Raw genomic sequence first — 19,956 nt, 5'->3', positions numbered from 1 at the left:
GTGGAGATGGCAGAAGTATTTAAGTAATAATTTCCAGATGCCATCAATAAAAATAATCAGCAATGTAAAAACAGTGTACTTATCACCAACAAAAAACCTTAACTAGTTAAAAGTTACCAAAAATTCAAATTTTCCTCTGAAGTTTTTTTTACTTCTACTCTTTTCTAAACAGTCATTCACAATGAGTGATTCTCCTGAGGAAAAATAGCGTTAACTGGCATACAGCTGTGTTTACAAACTGGTAGTTGGGAGCTCAAAAATCAAACTTCTTATAGAAAAAAATCTTACAAATGGAAATTAGAGTTCCACAGCAGCTCCTATGGTATATTTTTACCCATAATATAACTAAAAAGAAAAATCTAGAACTTAAACCATTATACAAACAATGGAAAACACTATATTCCATATTTCCAGGCCTATCTGTATCCATATTAAAATTGTAGAACTTTAGTCCTGGGGAAAACTGTATATCCAATGCAAAAAAGCAAAAACAAAACAAAACAAACTCCAAAGAAACCCAAACAACAATAAAAACAAACCCATCACATACACAAACAAAAAACAAACATGAAGCTGGATCCTTATCTTACACCATATACAAAAATTGACTCAAAATGGACCAAAGACCAAAAGCTAAAACAATAGAATTCTTAGAAGAAAACATAAGGGGAAAGCTCTTTACATTGGATTTGGCAGTGAGTTTTCTGCACATGACACCAAAAGTACAAGTAACAAAAGAAAAAAAATAAATTTGACTACATCAAAATCATAATTTTTGCACATCAAAGAACACTATCGACAAAGTAAAAAGGCATCTCATTAAATGGGAGAAAAACATATGCAAATCATGTATCTCATAAGGTATTAATATCCTGAATATATTTTTAAAAACTCCTACAACTCAAAAACTTTAATCAAAAATGGGCAAAAGACTGAAACAGAATCAAAAACTCAAATCAAAAAAGGGCAAGATTTGAACAGACATTTCTCCAAAGAAGACATACAAATGGTCAATCAGCACATGAAAAAAATGCTCACTCTCACTAACCACTAGGGAAAATGCAAATCAAAACCACAGTGAAATTCCTCTTTACACTTACCAGGCTGGCTATTATCAAAAAACAGAAAGTAACTGTTTGTAAGGATGTATAGAAATTGGAATCCTTGTGCATTGCTAACAGGAAGACAAAATGATGCAGTTACTATGTAAAATACTATGGTAGTTCCTCCAAAAAATTAAACATAGCCCTAACCATGTGGCTCAGTTGGTTGGGCATGGTCTCACAAAGCAAAAGGTCTCTTGTTCAATTCCTGGTTAGGGCACATGTCTGGGTTGCAGGTTCAGTCCCTGGTCAGGGTGTGTGTGAAAGGCAACCAATTGATGTTTCTCTCTTTCTCTTTCTTCCTCCCTTCCCCTCTCTCCAGATATAAATAAAAATCTTTGGAAAAAAATAGTAAAGAACTACCATATGATCTAGCAATTCTACTATGTATATACTCCAAAGAACTGAAAGCAGGGACTCAAACAGATATTTTGTATAACCATATTCACAGTTGCCAAAAGGTAGAACCAAGTGTCTATCAATGGATAAAATGGAGAAACAATACATAGTATATACATAAGATGAAATACTATTCAGCCTTAAAAAGAAAATTCTGGGCCCTGGCTGGGTAGTTAAGGTGGTTAAAGTGCTATCAGGATGAGCCAAGGTTACAAGTTTGACCTCTGGTCAGGGCACATACAAGAAGTAACTGGTGAATGCATAACTAAGTCGGAATAACAACATCTCTTTCCCTCTTTCCTAAAGTTAAAAAAAGTTTTTTTAAAAAAGAATATAAAGTAACATTCATATCCAAAATGCTACAACACGAATGAATCTTGAAGACATTATGCTAGCTAAGTAAAATAAGTCAGTCACAAAAGAAAAAATATTGTATTTCACTTATATGAGGTTCCCAAAGTAGTCAAATTCATTGAGATGAAACAAATGGTGGTTGCCTGAGCCTAGGGAAGAAGGGGAAAGAGAGTTACTGTTTAAAAGATAAGGAGTTTCAGTTTGGGAAGATGAAATTATAGGTCTCCATCACTTTTTCTTAAGCCACTAAGGTAAAAGTTTCCCTCAGAACTCTGGGTTGGGAAAACAATTTTTTTTTCTTTTTAAATAAAATACAGTGAAAAGGAGAAGGACAGATAGAACAGGAACAGAAATAAGGTATACCAAATGGACTGAGTAAAATTATCCCTCCTGTTCTGTCTTTTAAATATTTACTTCTAAAACATGACAAAATAACCTATAAACAAAAAAAATAATGGATTGTCAGGTATACCAAGTACAGAAATATCTCATTTAAATTATGGATTAAAAAATTCAGTATGTAACTAGTTTATCTGAGCACTTCATAACAGAAAATGGAATGGCAGAATAAGCAGAGTTGGGAGAAGACAGATTCTAGGAAAAGACAACAAAAATTATAGGAGGAACTAACCACAAAATAGTTTGAGGGGAGCCACAGTGTTTAGGGAAGAGAAAAAAGCAATCTATGGCCAGTTAAGGAATTATTCTCTTTCTTTACAATCAATCTAGCCAACCTGATTGCTTTCCTTTAGTCTAAACGAGTGATTTTCAATCTCTTCCACCTCAGGACACACAGAAAGTAATTACCAAAATTCTGTGGCACACCAAAAAATATGTATACTTTGCTGATCTCACAAAAAAAATAGGTATAATTTTGATTCATTCACATCAGATGGCTATTTTTGTACTGACAGTTGTCATTTTTCAACTTGACAACCTAAGGAAAAAGAGGTCTTTGACTAAAGAGTGTCTTTGACTAAATAGTCAGGTATTGCATGTTTTAAAAATCCTTGTAGCACACAGGTTAAAAAACGCACTCTAAACCAAGGAAAAGGAAAGAGTTTTTCCCAAGGAACCTGAGGCCAAAGAAGTCACAAAATTATAAACTACAGCTCCAGAAAACAGAGGAGAATACCTCCGATTAACTGGAGTTTTGTCTAAAAATCCATTTATATACATTAATTGGCTTCTGCCTATGCAATAGAAAGCTAGGAAGAAATACCTAACAACAAAACTGAATAAATAACAAAACTAAACTTTTCTTGAATCCATCAGGAGATAAGGACTTGAGGCAACCAACTATAGAGCCAACAAAAGATAAGCCCTTCCTCAGAGAGAAAGAATATGAACACTGGCTCACAGGTAGCAGAGCAAGGGAAGAGATAGTGGTATCATAGAAGTAGGTAAAATGAATTCATCTAAAAGGTAAAGAAGGGGCTAAGCATAAGCATGTAGTTCCTGAGAACTGCAGACATAACAAGAATCCAAATCTTGTAGGATCTTTGCCACAGACCTCCACCAGGTGCTCACAACATGGGAACATCAGATTGGATAAGTATTCCTCTGTGGTGCAGGACTGGAGGAGGGGAACAGCCTTTACTAGAAAAATAATTCAAAGCCCCAACCAAATCCTTCTCCCACAGAAGGAAAAAAACCTTTAAGGCTGGGATGGGAGCACCAGTCACCCATAAGAACACAAATGAAGACATACTTAAGAAAGGTGGTACAGGGAAAGACCCTAACCACTAAGAGAGGGGCAGGAAATAATCTTGAGCCCAGATCTTATACCAGTGTCATTAGAGATCTCCCATCAGTAAGAAAAAGACTCAGGAAACTCTTTTCCAAACACAACACGGCCTATCTAAGACTGCAACTGAACCAGGACAACAGAGTCAGTCCAGAGTCCACCACCAGGCTCACAAGCACTGATTAACACATCAGCAGTCTACCACTGGGAGAGGATCAGAAGCAGCTAAATTCTGCATAGAGTCACAGTCACACAGGGAAAGACAAAAATTGAGAGTCAACAGGAAAACCAAGAAACACTTCCCCACACTTTAACATTAGCCTAAGCACAAAGTAACACTAGAGAAATTTGAAGGTACTTAAAGTATCCTTGGCAAAAAGACCCAAACTCATCTTAACTCCATCCCCTACACTAGAACTCCAGGACAGCAATTTTCCAGGTATAAATACTATGTACTCAGTCTTTACTGTGATGTTCATGATATTCAGGATTCATAAAATATTGCAAGACTCACAAAAAAGGAAGAAAATACAACCCACTGTTAAGAGACAAAGCATTCAACAGAAACAGCAATCAATGAGGTTAAAAACAGAAAACCAATGAAATCAAAAGTTGATTTAAAGAAAAAATCAGTAAATTGATAAACCTCTAGCAAGACAAAAAAAAAAATGAACAAGACACAAATTACCAGTATCAGGAACCTGATCATTAGACATTAAAAGAAAATTAATGGTTACAAACAAATTTATGCCCATTCAACAATTTAGGAGAAAAAAATCAAATTCCTCAATAAACAAACAAACAAACAAACAAATAAACAAAACCACCAAAGCTCACACAAGAATAAATAATGTGAACATCACTGTATTTTAAAAAAATGAAACCGTGGAAAAACACCAACATAGAAAACTCCAGCCCCAAATGGCTTCACTGAAGAATCATACCAAATGTCTTTAAAAAAAAATCTACACAAACTCTTCTAAAAAACCGAAGAGAAGTAACCTCTTACCAACTCACTTTTATGAAGCCAGCAGACAGGAGCAAGACAAGGATGCCCACTCTCACCACTCTTATTCAGTACAGTTCTGGAAGTTTTAGCCAGAGCAATTAGGCAAGAGGGGAAAAAAAAAAAAAAAAAAAAGGCAGATGATAGAAAAGCCTAAAGGCTCCACCAAACTATTAGAAATAATTTTTAAAATATAGTAATGTTGCAGAATACAGCTTTCCTGTATACTACCAATGAAGCTTCAGGGGGAAAAAATGAAAAAAAAAAAAAAAATCCTTTGCAATTGCAACAAAAAGAAAAAAAACACCTAGGAATAAACTTAACAAAAGATGTGAAGACCTATATACTGAAAACTATTGGGTAAACCAAAAACTTCATATGGCTCTTTCCATAAAATAAAAGATACATTTTTCATTTCACCAATAGCTTTATTGATTTGGATATTTTGAGTATGTTGACTATCTCCCACATAATAGAACATTGATTGTTCTCAATTAACGTCTTGGTTTGATCACTATCAACTTCAATTGGTCTACCTGACCACTGAGCATCATCCAGAGAGAAATCTCCAGCACAAAACTTCCCAAACTAATTCTGACACAATTAGTCACAGCACTTCGTCCATACACTGCACAAATCTTTTTTTTGAGTTTCAGTTGTATTTTTACCTCTCTTTAAATAATAAAGCATAATATGCCAAAAATGTTGCATATTTTCTTCCACATTCAATATTAAAATGGGTACACTAAAATTCATCAATTTTGACAGGTTTTTAAAAATGCACTCTGATATAACAGCTGTCACAATACACTCTAACAAAATTGTTTTGAATGAAGTTAACAACTAAGCACTACTAGAGTCCCCTTATGGGAAAAAACCAATGAACTTTTCAGCCAACCCAATACAAAGCATTGTTAAGAGAGATTAAGAAAGACCCAATGAAATAGAAAGATATTCTGTGTTCATGGAATGGAAGAATCAACATAGTTAAAATGGCCATATTACCCAAAGCAATACATAGATTTAATGCAATCCCCACCAGAATCCCAATGTCATTTTTAAAAAGAAATAGCACAAAAAAATCATCAGATTTGTATGGAACCACAAAAGACCCTGAATAGCCAAAGCAATCCTGAGAAAAAAAACAACAAAGCCACAGGTGTCCCACCATCTGGCTTCAAATTATACTACAGAGCTATGATAATCAAAACAGCATGGGACTGGCAGGAAAACTGACACACCAACCTATGGAACAAAACTGAAAGCCCAGAAATAAAACCATGTTATGGTCAAATAATTTTTGACAATGGAGCCAAAAACACACAATGGAGAAGAGAAAGCCTCTTCAATAAATGGTGCTGGGGAAACTGGGAAGCTACACACAAAACTACATTACAATCTGTCCCTATGTACAAAAATTAATCAAAATGATTGAAGACCTAAATATAAGACCCCATACAATAAATTACACAGAAAAAAACATAGGTAGTAAGCTAGTGGACTTTGGTCATAAAGAACATTTTATAGATTTGACCCCAAAAGCAAAAATAAATGAATGAGACTCTATCAAAGTAAAAAAGTTTCTTCACAGCAAAAGAAAACAACAACAAAACCAACCAACCACCACCACCAACAACAACAAAATGGGAAATATTTGCAAACAATGCTTCCCACAAGAGGTTAATATCCAAAATAAAGAGCTCATGAAACTAAACACCAAACAATCCAATTAAAAAATGGGCAGAGGACCTGTAGAAATACCTCTCCCAAGGAGACATACAGATGGCCAACAGATAAGTGAAAAGATTCTCAACTTTACTAGCTATTAGGAAAATGCAAATCAAAACTACAATGGGATGCCACCTCACGTCTGTTAGAATGGTTATTATCAATAAGACAGGTAATAACAAGTGCTGGAGAGGTGTGGAGAGAAAGAAACCCTCACTTGCTTCTGGTGGGAATGTAAACTGATACAACCACTATGGAAAACAGTATGGTAGTTCCTCAAAGTTAAGAACAGTTACCATATAACCCAGCAATGCTTCTTCTCCGGGTATCTACCTGAAAAACTCAAAACTGTTTATTTGCGAAGATTTATGTACCCCTATGTTCACTGCATTATTCACAGTGGCTAAGACATGGAGACAACCAAAGTGTCCTTCTATAGAGGACTGGATAAAAAAAGATGTGGTACATATACACTATGGAATACTACTCAGCCATAAGAAAAGATGAAATAATGCTATTTGTGATAATGTGGATGGACCTTGCGACAATTAGACTAAGTTAATTAAGTCAGAAAAAGCTGAAAACGATATGATTTCACTTATAAGGGGGATGTAAAACTGAAACTCATAGACATAGACAACAGTATGGTGGTTACAAGAGGGAAGGGAGTGGGAGTTGGGAGGCCAAATACGTGGTGATAGAAGATGATTTGACTGTGGCTGGAGGACACACAATGCAATATACAGATCATGTATCATAGAAATGTACACTTGAAACCTATGTGAGCTATATTAACCAATATCACCCCAATAAATTTAATAAAATTTTAAAAAATAAATATATGTGCAAATAAAGAAACCACTTACCAACTCATTTTTATGAAGACAGCATTACCATAATACAAAAATCAAAGACAACACATATGAACGAAACCAAGTACATGTCAGTAATTGCCTACATAACATTGGTAATAACCAAATTTTATTACCCAAACTTAAAATATAAAGGGAAAAGTTTTAAACATACACATACAGCCTCATCTTGTTAATCCTACTATTCATCTTAGAATTTGACACATCCTCTAGGTTCTTTAGAGTTCCATTACCAATTAAGTTCTTTTCTATTATTAATAGTAAGAATAAAACAGGTAAGTAGGAAATGACTGATCTGGGGAAATAAATCTACTACTAATTAATAGAAGATACAATTTAAGAGATTACAACAGAAAACAAAGAGCAATGGGGCAACAACATTTACAGTCTAAGAACTCATGAAATTGTGGGAAAAAGTATATAGTGAAAAACGTTCCCACTTTCTCAACATTTCAGTATCTCACTTCGTATTCATAAATAGAAAAAGCTGATTGCTCAGAAATCTAAAACTGGGCAGTGAAGTTTGCTTTCTGTTTACCTGCAGCCCAGCTAAAAGGAATAGGGTTGTGGGGGAAAGAGTCTCTTCCCACTGCTCATTATAAATTGACACATAAATTCTATTAGTTTCTGGACCACCTCTAAATTTTAGACTCACATCCAACAGCCTATGCAACACTTTCACTTGGCACCTCAAATTAATCTTATCTAAAACTGAAATCACTTTTCCTATCCTCGTGCTGGTTCTTTCTATTCTAATGTCCCTACTACTATAGTCTTGATCACAAGTGCCATCACCTACCTAATCAGTCAAGCCAGAAACCATCCCAAACATCCTAAGCATTCTTCCTCTCCCTTATGCCCTATGGGCAATCACCAAATCCTGATTTTATCTCTAAAATATTTCTCAGTCTTTCCCCCATCCCCTATATTCCACAAATCTGTCTTTTTCTTCCCATCAACTCCCTTCAAAATAAAGACTAAACTCTGGCATTATATTGTATATATAACTCTATAGATTCATGTCTTTTTTCATTGCTATTTGCTGCCTCACTCTTTGTATTCCAGTAATAATAGTTTCCTGACCACACTATGCTCTATCATGCTTCTGCTTTTCTCTTTGCCTCAAATATTCAATGAATTCTTAACCTCATCATTTAAAAACTCAGTGAAAGTATCACACACACAAGTAAGTAACCACTTGCACATCCCAAGCCTGTGTAAACCTGTGATTATCTCTACCTTAGTCCTTAGAAAATTATATTGAAATAATCTCTTTTTAAAAGATTTTTATTTATTTATTTTTAGAGAGAGGGGAAGGGAGGAAGAAAGAGGGGGAGGGAAACATCAATGTGTGAGAGATACACCCATTGGTTGCCTCTTTCTGCATCTCACATGCCCCCAAATGGGACCTGGCCCATAACCCAGGCATGTGTCCTGACTGGTAATCGAACCAGTGACCTTTCTGTTTGCAGACTGGCACTCAATCTACTGAGCCACACCAGTCAAGGCTGAAATAATCTTTTTTTTTTTTTGTCTTTTTTAACTGCACTAGACTGCAAGAGTCTTGAAGGCAGAGATCTTATCTGTAACTCCAGTAAAATAACACACAAGATAACTCAATCTCTGTTGAATTAAACCACATTTTTTCTCACTTTCCTAAAAAAAAAAAAAAGGAGGGGAATAATTGGGTGGGGGAGGGGCACTATGTCACTGAAACACAATCTTCATAGCACTAATCAATTCTTGCTCACAAAAGGGCCTATAAATAAACTAAAAATGTTCCTTCCTCATAGAATTTCCTTCCTCTTCAAAAATCCCTGATCCCAAACAATATTTGAGCCAAACAATTATGATTGCAAACTACCTCGTGTTAAAAGATTATAATAATGACACAAGCAAAACTCAGTCGATAATTTGCCTTAAGGTCTGGAGTGTATAAATTTCTATTAAAAAACAGTACATTGTATATGAAGGATTCTTCCAAAACTATCTAGGACTAACCCAATGTGAATTCTTACAAACATTTACTGAATGAAGGGGATAAAAGGGAAAAAGCAAAATAGGATAATAAAATTATGAAAAGATGTTTAAAGGTAATAAAAACTTTAAAGGTAATAAAGTCAGGTTTTTCCCATAAAATGTGGTATATATAAATCATAAGTTGGCTATATAAAGAATATATGCATACAGGGTGCTGGAGTAGGCTCCTGAGGGAGTTACTACAGGAATAACCTCTCTGGAGCAAGAGGTACCAGTCCTGAATCTTTCATTAATTAGCTGTGACATTGATTAAGTCATGCAATCGGTCTAGCACTTTATTTCCTCAATAGCAAAGAAATTACTGGACATCAGATCTGTGCATTTCACTACATGTAAATTTTACCTAACAAAAGAGTTTTGTTACCTAAACAAAATGAGAAGTGAGTTATTAAACTGAGCTGTTTTCATCCTTCTATCACACACAACTCATCCCGAAGCACCCCAATTAAGACAAACATTTACTACATGCACTTATAAAGCCTTCTGGCTTGTGTGGCTCAGGGAACTGAGTGCTGGCCTGCAAACTGAAAGATTGCTGGTTCTATTCCTTGTCAAGGCACATGTCTGGGTTGCAGGCCAGGCCCTCAGTTGGGGGTGTGCAATGTTTCTCTCCCTTTTTTCCTCCTTCCCTTCCCCTCTCTCTGAAAGTAAAATTTTTTTTAAGTCCTCAGAATGGTTCATCATTAATAAAGAAAGATGTTACTGGACAAGATGACCCCTTTGGTCTCTCTAGCTCTAAATTTCTATGGGTTTGTTAATTTATACTCTATTACAATGGCATCACTACTAAATATTTTATATTAAAATTTATGTTCATGAAAATAATCTAAAAATCACTGCCTTCATTGGCACCAAATGACATTTTCAAAAGCATCAGTTTCTATTTTCACTGTCTATTATTTCTAACTTGACTAATCTGAAAGCAAAAGCTTCACGTATTACAACTTGTCTTTACTCTCTACTAATTCCTTAAGCCTTCATTAAATAACTTCAGAGAAGGAGGTTTCTCTGGCCCTCCCACTTATCACCTAATAAAAGCCAAAAGTCAACCAGGGCAAAAAGAATAAACAGAGGAATATTACATAAAGCATCAACTCCAACATCCTTTATTGAACCCTTCCCAACAAAGTATGTGGTAAATACAGGTAGTCTCTCTGGGTCATCATTATTTCTGATGTATGATTTTTGTTTTATTAGCTAGTATCATGGAATTCCTCAGAAACTATTAAAGAAATTTATAAACAAAATCATTTGTCAAAATGAGAAATATACAAAAAAAAAAATAAAAAGCTGCTGCTGAGTTAGGTTGATACAATTAAGGAATTTTTCCCTCTTAAGGTTTTCCTCAATGAACAACCAAAAGAGAGCGAGACAATTTTCTAAAACCATGATCAATTAGTTTTCTCTAGAGAAACAAAACATGTTAGATTACTGATGACTAAAACACTCCATGAAAATGTCATTATTCTGTTTGTTAATCACTGAAAATACTTAGGCACAGTCATTCAGATATGTTTTTTTCATCTTTTAAATATATATTTATTGATTTGAGAGAGAAACATTGACTGGTTACCTCCTGTATGCGCCCCAAGGGGGGACTGAGCCCACAACCTAGGTATGTGCCCTGACCAGGGATCAAACCTGCAAACTTCAGATGTACAGGATGATGCTCCAACCAACTGAGCCACCGGGCCAGGGCCAGATACATGTTTTCAATTACTAATAACACTCCAACTCAAAACCCTGTATGTCCTCAGCAGAAATACCATTAGAGCAAAATCATTGTTACAGACAGAATGAGACACTATGTCCTTCTGCTGAGGACATACTTGCATTTCTTTAACTTAAGTTTTAAAAGAACAGTAATTTGGAGATTAACTATACCTCCAGTAAATGTAATTTAAACAACCTGTAAAAAGCATTCTATTACATGGTATGAAAGAAACTCATACCAATAAAACTTTGTAACACGTGTTATTTTATTAAAAATATAGGCTAGGAACTCATAAGAACTGAGTACCATAATATTCATGAGAAATTTTCTTTTAAAAAGCACACAGGAAATTTGTCACTCTAGCTTACCATTTTTCATCTTATTACTACAATTTCTATAAAATACACATATTCTAACATATATATTTTAATTTACTGGGGTGAGTCACCTGTACACATACAATTACAATGTACTCGATGGATACATTAACAAAGACAAATTGTAGATTCAAAAAGTGAACTTAATTTCAGTAGAGTTTTCCTAAAAGTGTTTTTTTTTTGTTTAAGTAGTTTTCAACAAAACAGAACAAAGGGAGAGAAATAACTACCTATTTATACTCTTTTGACAAAAACATCTAATTAAAAAAATTAATTTTATGCTAAACTTACTCTCTCATGCCAGTAGAAATCTGAAACCCTCAGAACACATGAATTTGATACTAAGAAAAGAATCAATGAGATGTTGACAGAGAAGAAAAATAGTTATTAACTAAAAAATTTTAAAATTATAAAGTAAAACATCAAGGTCTTTGTCCAAAATAAATTTGCATTAAATATCTGAAATAATTTTGCACTACTGTTACCACTACATACCAAGGAAAAACTAATCATGATTCGATAAACTGATAATAAGGTTTATGAATAGTGAATTTTTAAATTTCTAATCAAAAATAAAGTATAAGGATAATTCTGTAAAAAAAGTGCCATCTTGTTGGCTACTACTAAATAAAAATATAAAAAGGTATATTCCCAATCAGGGAAAAATAAATGACTGTTTGAAATGTGACTGTGAATATTTTTTGAATAATTTTTATCAGTACATCAGAAATTTCAAGGACTGTATAATTATCTTATTTAACAAAATGCACTAAAGCAGGCATTTGTAGGATCAGTGAGAGGTTCGTCATTTTCAACTCAATAGGATGATCATACAAATTTGGAAAATACCAGGAAGAAAGCATTTATTACTAAATAATCAGTTTTCTCCTCAACTTAAAAGATATTCATGTGTTCCAGATATTTTTCTTTAACAAGTAACACTTTTTTAAACTAAAACGAACTTGTAAATTCCTACTTAGAAATTACTTTAACTGGTCAACATGAAAAACTTAAAATATCAAGTTATGCTGCTAACAGTGTCTTCCCCTTCTTATTATTAGCAATGTCTCTGCTTTTTAAGTTCCCATACAATTTCTCAATATCAAAGTACCATATTTAATCTAAAGAAAAAAAAATATCCTCCCATCCAAGTACTAACCAGGCCCAACCCTGCTTAGCTTCTGAGATCAGACAAGATCAGGCATGGTCATGTTCTTTCTAAACCAGGGGTGTCAAACTCATTTTCACTGGGGGCCACATCAGCCTAACAGTTGCCTTCAAAGGGCTGAAATAATTTTAGGACTATATAAATGTAACTACTCCTTAACTGTTAAGGAGTTGAAATTACATTTGGCCCTTTGAAGGCAACCTCAAGGCTGATGTGGCCCCCGGTGAAAATGAGTTTGACAGTTCTGTTCTATCTATATAAACCACTATTACTAAATACGAATCCCAATTATTTATAAAGTATTCAAGCACCTTCCAATACGAAAGTTTTGTGCTTCTTTAATCCAAGTAGTAAGCACATTTACTTCTCCTAAAAGTATTATAGCTATCATGAAAAACTGATCACTAGAACCTCAACTCAAAGCACTGCTGTTGATTCATGTTTTAATCTAGACACATTTCCTTTTCTACAATCTTTCTAAATAAATACAGGAGAGCCTATGAATACCATAAAACAAGAAGTCAGTAATATAATCAATTGGCCTACTGTGACCTTAAAGTTTAAAGACTTTGTATGTAAATCCTTACAACACTCTCTTTTTAAAAATGGCATTTTACTGTTTCTCTTTGCTCTTTTCTAAAAATACCATACTAACTGGGGGACCTACAGATGAAGTAAAAAAACAAAAAGGCTGGCCAAACCTATACATCATATATATCCTTAAGGTCCCACAATTCTTCCTGGGACCACACTTAGTCTCACCCATCATTACTGTCAGATTCAAAAGATTCCCAAAGGACCCCAAGAAGCCCAAGCTTCAAACTATGATTCTACACCCAAATTGCCTTTCGCCCCTAGACAATTTTCCTGTGTGTCACACCTGTCCTAATCACAGACATTGCATAAAAGTGTACTTCTATATTCCATTGCTTCTGAACCTTCACCTGTTTGTAAAATACAACACGTTTACTTGACAAATTAATCTGTCCCAATACTGTCAACAAAAGACAGTACTTTAAAGTTTCTCTTCCAGAAAATTTGTGATTTTAAACAGAAAATTTTAGGAAAAAATCCATAACACATAGTAAAGACACAAATAAAGTTTGGCATTGGCAATTCTCAAACTATACTTTCCAGTCAACCAACTATTTATAGGTCGACTACTCACTTGTAATGTAGCTCCAATTACAACATGATATAGTTTGAATTAAAAATTAATGTAGTCATATAATCAGTAGTGAATATATGCTTGGCTTAGATATATGTCTCATGGCGAATGTCAAGTAAGTGGAGACTGAAACTGCAATTGTATGGTTTTATCATAAATCCCCTATCTTCAAAGTAGAGCAAATGACCCCCTGTAGCCAATGCAGCAAAAATGGTCAGATAACTTTTTAAGTAACCTCAATTACTTAGAGCACACCATCTATGTATGAAGTCCTCTCAGCACATTTGACATTCAGTATTTAAAGCGTCTTTTCTACTTTATGCTCTCATAACAACTTGGTAAATTACAAATATAATTAGATAATAGAATTTTTTGAATTCTGACAGACCACTTTATTCTTTACCACATTAATCCAAAGTATTGTCTATAAGATCATTTAATAGCATGTTATTCAATCTTCAATTAATCTACAAGTCTAGAGCCTAGCTAGAGTCTTTCTGAACAGGTCCAAGTTTTTTAAAACAAGAATTAATCTCAAATGGGGAATCAGATGTATTTGGGAAAGACGCAACTTTGAATAACATAACTAGCTCTATCTGGATTGTAATATTATAAAACATACCAATCCCATTCGGTTTTTCTCTGCAATCCTATTTGGAATTTCTATATAGCTGTAAGTCCAACAAGGTTAAGGACTATACAACTTAGAGCTTTTATATCCTTTTAGAGCATTATGAAGAGTGCAGGCACTAAATGAATGTAAAATTAAAACAATTTGGGAGAATTCTTGAAGACAAAATCTACATACAATGCTCATTACAGATACCTGTAAACCAAATTTTATTAAAAACATTAATGCTTTATAAACTACCTAAAAAAGTCATTAAAATACAGATGAAGCCTACACCAGACCAATAATTCAGTTTACATCCTCTTAAGTCACACATTTGGTCCTATTTTTTAAACAAATTGGCTCAGCAAGTATCTAACATGCCCTCACCTCCACTTCTCACTTCCTATTTTTTCGGTCCTAGAAGACAGTATGAAGTCCAAGTCAATCCTAAAAAGCTGCTTCGAGTAAGAGCTACATTTTGCCTTGACTTTCTTTATGACCTTGGGTGAGGAATCTACTAAATTACAACAACAATGATGTTTGTGTGTTCCTGTTCATTACGGAAATTTAATCCTAATATACTAACAACAGTGAAGTCTTCTAAGCTGGACGGAGTGCTAAAAAAGCCTTTGAGTCATAAGCATCAAAAGATATGTAGTAAGAACCACATTTTAAAAACTTAATTTGACTAATTAAAAAATAAAGTATAATTCTGAAAAACAACAGCTTCTTTATTACTTCTTTATGGATAACTAGTCTGCAATGCAAAAAAGAAGAATAATAATAAAGGAAAACTAAAACTAGCTGTAACTAGCCATTTCCTTGCCTTAATAGCTAAACACATGAAAATTTAAAAGTTGTAAAAGAACAGAAACAGTATATTTAAAAATCTTCAATCTGAAAGTTATTAAGATAAATACATCATTTAAGTCATTAATCTGTATACTCATATTGGTATTGTTTTATTAACATTAGAAAGGTAAATCCCTGCCTTGGAGGAACATCTACTAAAAGTACATTTCATTTCATGATCTTAGGACAGTTTACAAGCAGTATCGCGTTAGGCTTCCCTAAGGTACTCTTAAGTGTTTAACATCATTCACACATCCAGCCACAAATGAAGTAATAAGTAAATAAACACGATTTACTTCTCCAGTATTTACCTCGGAACTCTAATCAAGAATGCAAAAGTAAACATCCATGCAGGCATTTAATAACCAAAGAAGGCGTAGAATACTACGGACGATAAGATTCACCCTTAACTGACCACTAAAGAAACCAGAGGCCTTCCACATGCGCTGTAAGTAACAATGTCAACTCAACATTTTAGCAATACAGAAGATAAAACGGAACTTGATGAAATCTCTTCTTCCAGATCCTCAATAGATGTTCATAAAAACTGAGATAGAGCAACGCCCCCCTAAAAGCACACTACTAGGAAGAATTGAAATAGCGAAAACATCAGGTGGGCTAAGGTTAGAAAAACTGATCTAACCCAATTATCCGGGGGGACCACAGGATTTGGGGCGAGGAACGTGAGCTAGGGGTGGGGGTGGGTAGCAAAGTGAAATCTAACCCCAGAAATCACAACACAGGCCGCGCAGCCTGGGAGCCGAAGCTGGCGGGAAGTGAGCTCCTTTTCTGTTCCCAGGGGAAAGTCCAGAGAAGAGCGGCTCCACACAGCGGACGTACGAGGCGCCGACAGTACATGCCTACCTAGGCGCGGGAGCCGCTGGAGAACCGGGTTGAGAAGGGGAGGAGATCCCTGCAGACGGCCCTGGAAGAGGAGGAGGACTAAGGTTGGGAGCAGCAGCAGTGTCTGAACAAGGGGGATTACCTAACTGTGACGACAGAGAAGTGTCCTCAGGCTCCCGCGATGGTCCCGACTGCGCAACGTGTGGTGTCTTTCCCGCTTAGCCCACAGCAGCAACAGAACCAGCTCCTTCAGCCAGTCGCCATTTCCCGCCTACCGACCTGCTGCACTGCTCGGACAGGGACCCGGATGGAAAGCGGCCTCTCCGCGCAGGCGCCTTGACTTCCTCCTCCCCCCTCCCGCCACAATTCCGCGAGGTGGGAGGGAAGGAATGCGGACAGCCACAACGGCAAGAGAAAAAAAAGAAAAGAAAAAACTTTTATTTCCGTGGAGAGCGTTGGACTTCCTGCCGCCGGAAGAAACTCGCGAGCTCGAATTCTTGACAAAGATTGAACTCAGGGCCTTACGACCAGATGAAATAGCAAAAACAAAACCTATCAAGATACGCCAAGGGCCTGAGAGATATTTGTACTTTAGGGGCCGCCGTAGCTGGCAGTGTAGTGGTCGCAGTGAGAGTACAGTAAAGCGTTGGGAGTGGAGAGGCGGAGACCCGAAGGACGGTTTTTCCTGCCGCTACTAACGGAACTGCTTAGGCAGAGCTGGGAGGAGGAACGCGCCCTCGCCCCGGAGGCGGGGCTTAGCATCGCGTCACGCACTCGAGCAGCTGCGGTTTAGTAACCCCGGCGCGCCAGGTGGGTGGAGCCAAGTTGGATGAGTAGGACTAACGGTTTGGCGCGCTAGTGGAGGTAGTGTTGGGGAGAGCTCTGCTTTTTCAGTTCCGAGGTCGGGATTAGACGAATCCTTCGTCTTTTCTGGGATCCCGGTGGCCCCTAAAAATTCTCTTTCACTGGCTAGATGGTATAACAGTTGCTCGTGGATGTTATACAAACCCGCGCCTTTCGACCCCACGACTTGGCGGCGGTGATTCTGATAAGTCGAGTTATTCAGACAAATGGGTTTCTACCGGCGGGTCTAGGTCAAAGGACGGTCAGCCTTACAGGTGAAAATGTACCAACGCGGACCGTCTAATCCTAATGGAATATCAAAAAACCAAGCTGAGTGATTGGAAGTGCACCATCTGTTTGGTAAAACTCCGGCTACTTTCATAATTTAGTCAAAAAATATTTATCGAAACAAAGATGTTAGGATCGTACTATGTGCAAGAGGTACAACAGTGACTGGACCTGCCCTCCCAGAGTTCACAGTGTATTGAAGGAGACAGACAAAAAGAATTTAAATATAGTGTGATACACTGACATAAGTTGTAAAGCAAACAAGAGGTGCTGGTGAGGGTGTGGGAAGGCTTTTGTGAGATGATATCTAAGTGTGACATTAAGGAAGAATTGATGCTACAGAGGAAGAGTATCAAGCAAACAACAGATGGAAAGGTCCAAAAGCGAGATTTCTTTGAGCAGTTGGGGAAGTAGTTCGGTGACCGGGAATGGAGATGGGGGAAGATAGTGGAGAGACAGGAGGCTGAGAGGTAAGCAGAGAACACCTGTAAATCTGTTTCAAAGTGTGAAGCGGGGGGGGCTCTTCTAAAAGCTTTGTATACTACAGATCCTGTCAGAGCTCTGAGTTGTTTGCACGCTATATCTTCTCAGTACAAGAATGCTCTAAATGAAACATTTATTGAGAGCCCGTGGTATACAGCGTGCAGAACGGGTAATAGTCCACAAAATAACAGATACCTGCCCTGGCTGGATGGCGCAGTTTGTTGGAGCGTCTTCCTGTACATCAAATCCTGGGTGAGAGCACATAGCTAGGTTGCGGCGATACAGAAGGCAAACCAATCTGCAGGAAACCAATCCATCCATCGTCGTTTCTCTCTCTCCTCGCCCTCCCCTTCTCTCCCTCTCCCCCTCCCCTCTCCCTTCTTTCTCTCTAAAAATCAAGAAACATATTCTCAGGTGAGAACTAAAAAAAAAATAATAGTAATAGGTTCCTGAAAAACTAATTGGAAAGCAACAATTACTGATTATCCAGTGTGTCATAGAAAGCAATAGATTATAAACTAAACAATTGCCCCAATTGATTAGTAAAATAAAATTTAAATCAGATAAAAATATATTTCTAAAAAATATTTCCAAGTAGTAGTTGTTGCAAACCTTTACTCTCTTAAAACTTAAGTAAAATATGCCATTTAGAAAGCATTTTTGTATACATTTATATGCATTTTGATTCTCCCAACAACTCTGTGAGATAGATACCATGTATATTAGTCTTCCCACTTGAGTTGAAGAGCTGAAATGTTTTTGAAAAAGAGGGGAGGAGAAAGAGGAAAAAAGGTGTTTATCCAGACAGTAAAAATCAGCTGGTAAAAAATGCAATCAAGACTTAAGTCCTCCTTGTTACATAACATCATACTGTCTTCTATGTGAATGTTATTACTATTAAATATTAAGTTTTGAAAAGTTGCTGGTAGTAAGCCTAAATGCTTTTGCAATTTAACATTTTAACATCATTAAAAAAAAGATTTTATTTATTTATTTTACACAAGAAGGGAGGGAGAAAAAGGAGAGAAACATCAATGTGTGAGAGATACATGGATTGGTTGCCTCTTACACACCCCCATCCAGGAACCTGGCCCTCAACCTAGGCCTGTGCCCTGACAGGGAGGGCACAGTCCCGTGATTTTGCAAGCCAGCCACTCAATCCAGACAGGGATTAACACCATTTTTCACAGAAGATAACTGTGTTTTATTGTTTACACTTCAATCTTTTACATCCAGTGGTCTCTTTCTACTAGCCTCTTTTCTGCAACATCTAAGTGGATTGTTGCAAATATCAAGTGAGATTATTTAAGGAAAATACTTAGCAAGATGTTTTTCTTGTGCATTAAATGGTAGTTAATGTCATTAAGCTTCAGTAACAACCTAGTGCAAGATTTTAGAATAAGCTAAAGGTTTAAAAATATTAACTTAAAAATGAAGTCTGAAGTATATTTAGATACAAAACAGTGGACACAAAAAAAATGTAATGCAAAAAACTAGTGGCATGCATGCTTTGCAAGCTATTTGAAACTATTACTATATGAAAACATTAATGAAATAGTGTTTGCTAAGTAATGTCACAGGAGTATCTTGAGTCTTCAACAGCCTTTCAGTAGGTCCCACATTTCAGAGTATATGGAATATATTTACCTTTTTTACCCAATACATATAAGGCATTCCTATGTTAATTCTATCTCTGAGTTATAGTTTTATCACTTTTATTTTCCATTCACTAAGAAGTAATATAATAAATACTGAAATATCAGAGCTGGTCACTTTGCTCCAATATTGTGATCAATTGATGGCAATGACCTTCTGAAACTTAATATGGTCAAAACTAATTCAATTTTCTCTCAAACCCGCTACACTCTGTGTTCTCCACCTTACGTAATATAGTTTTTCTTTCTCATATCTAATGGCAAATTCACTGTAAATGCAATAAACTAAACTTCAAAATATATCCTGAATCCAAACACTTCTTGTTACCTCAAATACCTTCCTAGTTCATTCTTGAACTTCCTTTAGTCTTTCCAACACAGAAGCCAGAGTGATTTTTTTTTAAGTTTATTTTGAGAGAGGACAGGAGGGAAAAAAACATCAATGTGTGAGAGACTCAGCAATCAGTTGCCTCTTGTACACCCCCAACTGGGGACCTGGCCTACAGCCCCGGGCATATCCCCTGACCAGAATCTAACTGGCAACCTTTCGGTTCGTGGGCCAGCACTCAATCCACCAAGCCACATGAGCCCGGACTGATTATTTTAAACCTCATTATAAATTTTTCATCACCCTTAAAATCTAGTCCCTTTATTAACTAACTCTTGGCTACTTCACTGACTACATTCTCTACCTCTTGCTCCT

General features: G+C 36.2%; 1 protein-coding gene across 2 annotated transcripts in view; it reads right to left on the bottom strand.

Annotated features, from left to right (window-relative positions):
• CTDSPL2 (CTD small phosphatase like 2) overlaps positions 1-17,559 on the bottom strand; it is a 93,519-nt gene extending 75,960 nt beyond the window's left edge. Inside the window, exon 1 of one of the 2 annotated variants that reach the window (XM_045822614.1) lies at positions 16,132-17,559. The gene's annotated coding sequence lies outside the window, so the exon portion shown is untranslated. Of the gene's footprint in view, positions 1-16,126 lie in introns of both variants that reach the window. The other variant, XM_045822613.1, reaches the window with a different exon arrangement.
• Between the last annotated feature and the right edge of the window lie 2,397 nt (positions 17,560-19,956).

Source organism: Phyllostomus hastatus, unplaced genomic scaffold, assembly GCF_019186645.2.
Source record: "Phyllostomus hastatus isolate PE091 unplaced genomic scaffold, TTU_PhHast_1.1 phas_scaffold_501, whole genome shotgun sequence".
NCBI lineage: Eukaryota > Metazoa > Chordata > Mammalia > Chiroptera > Phyllostomidae > Phyllostomus > Phyllostomus hastatus.
This window is presented reverse-complemented; position numbering and strand designations above follow the sequence as displayed.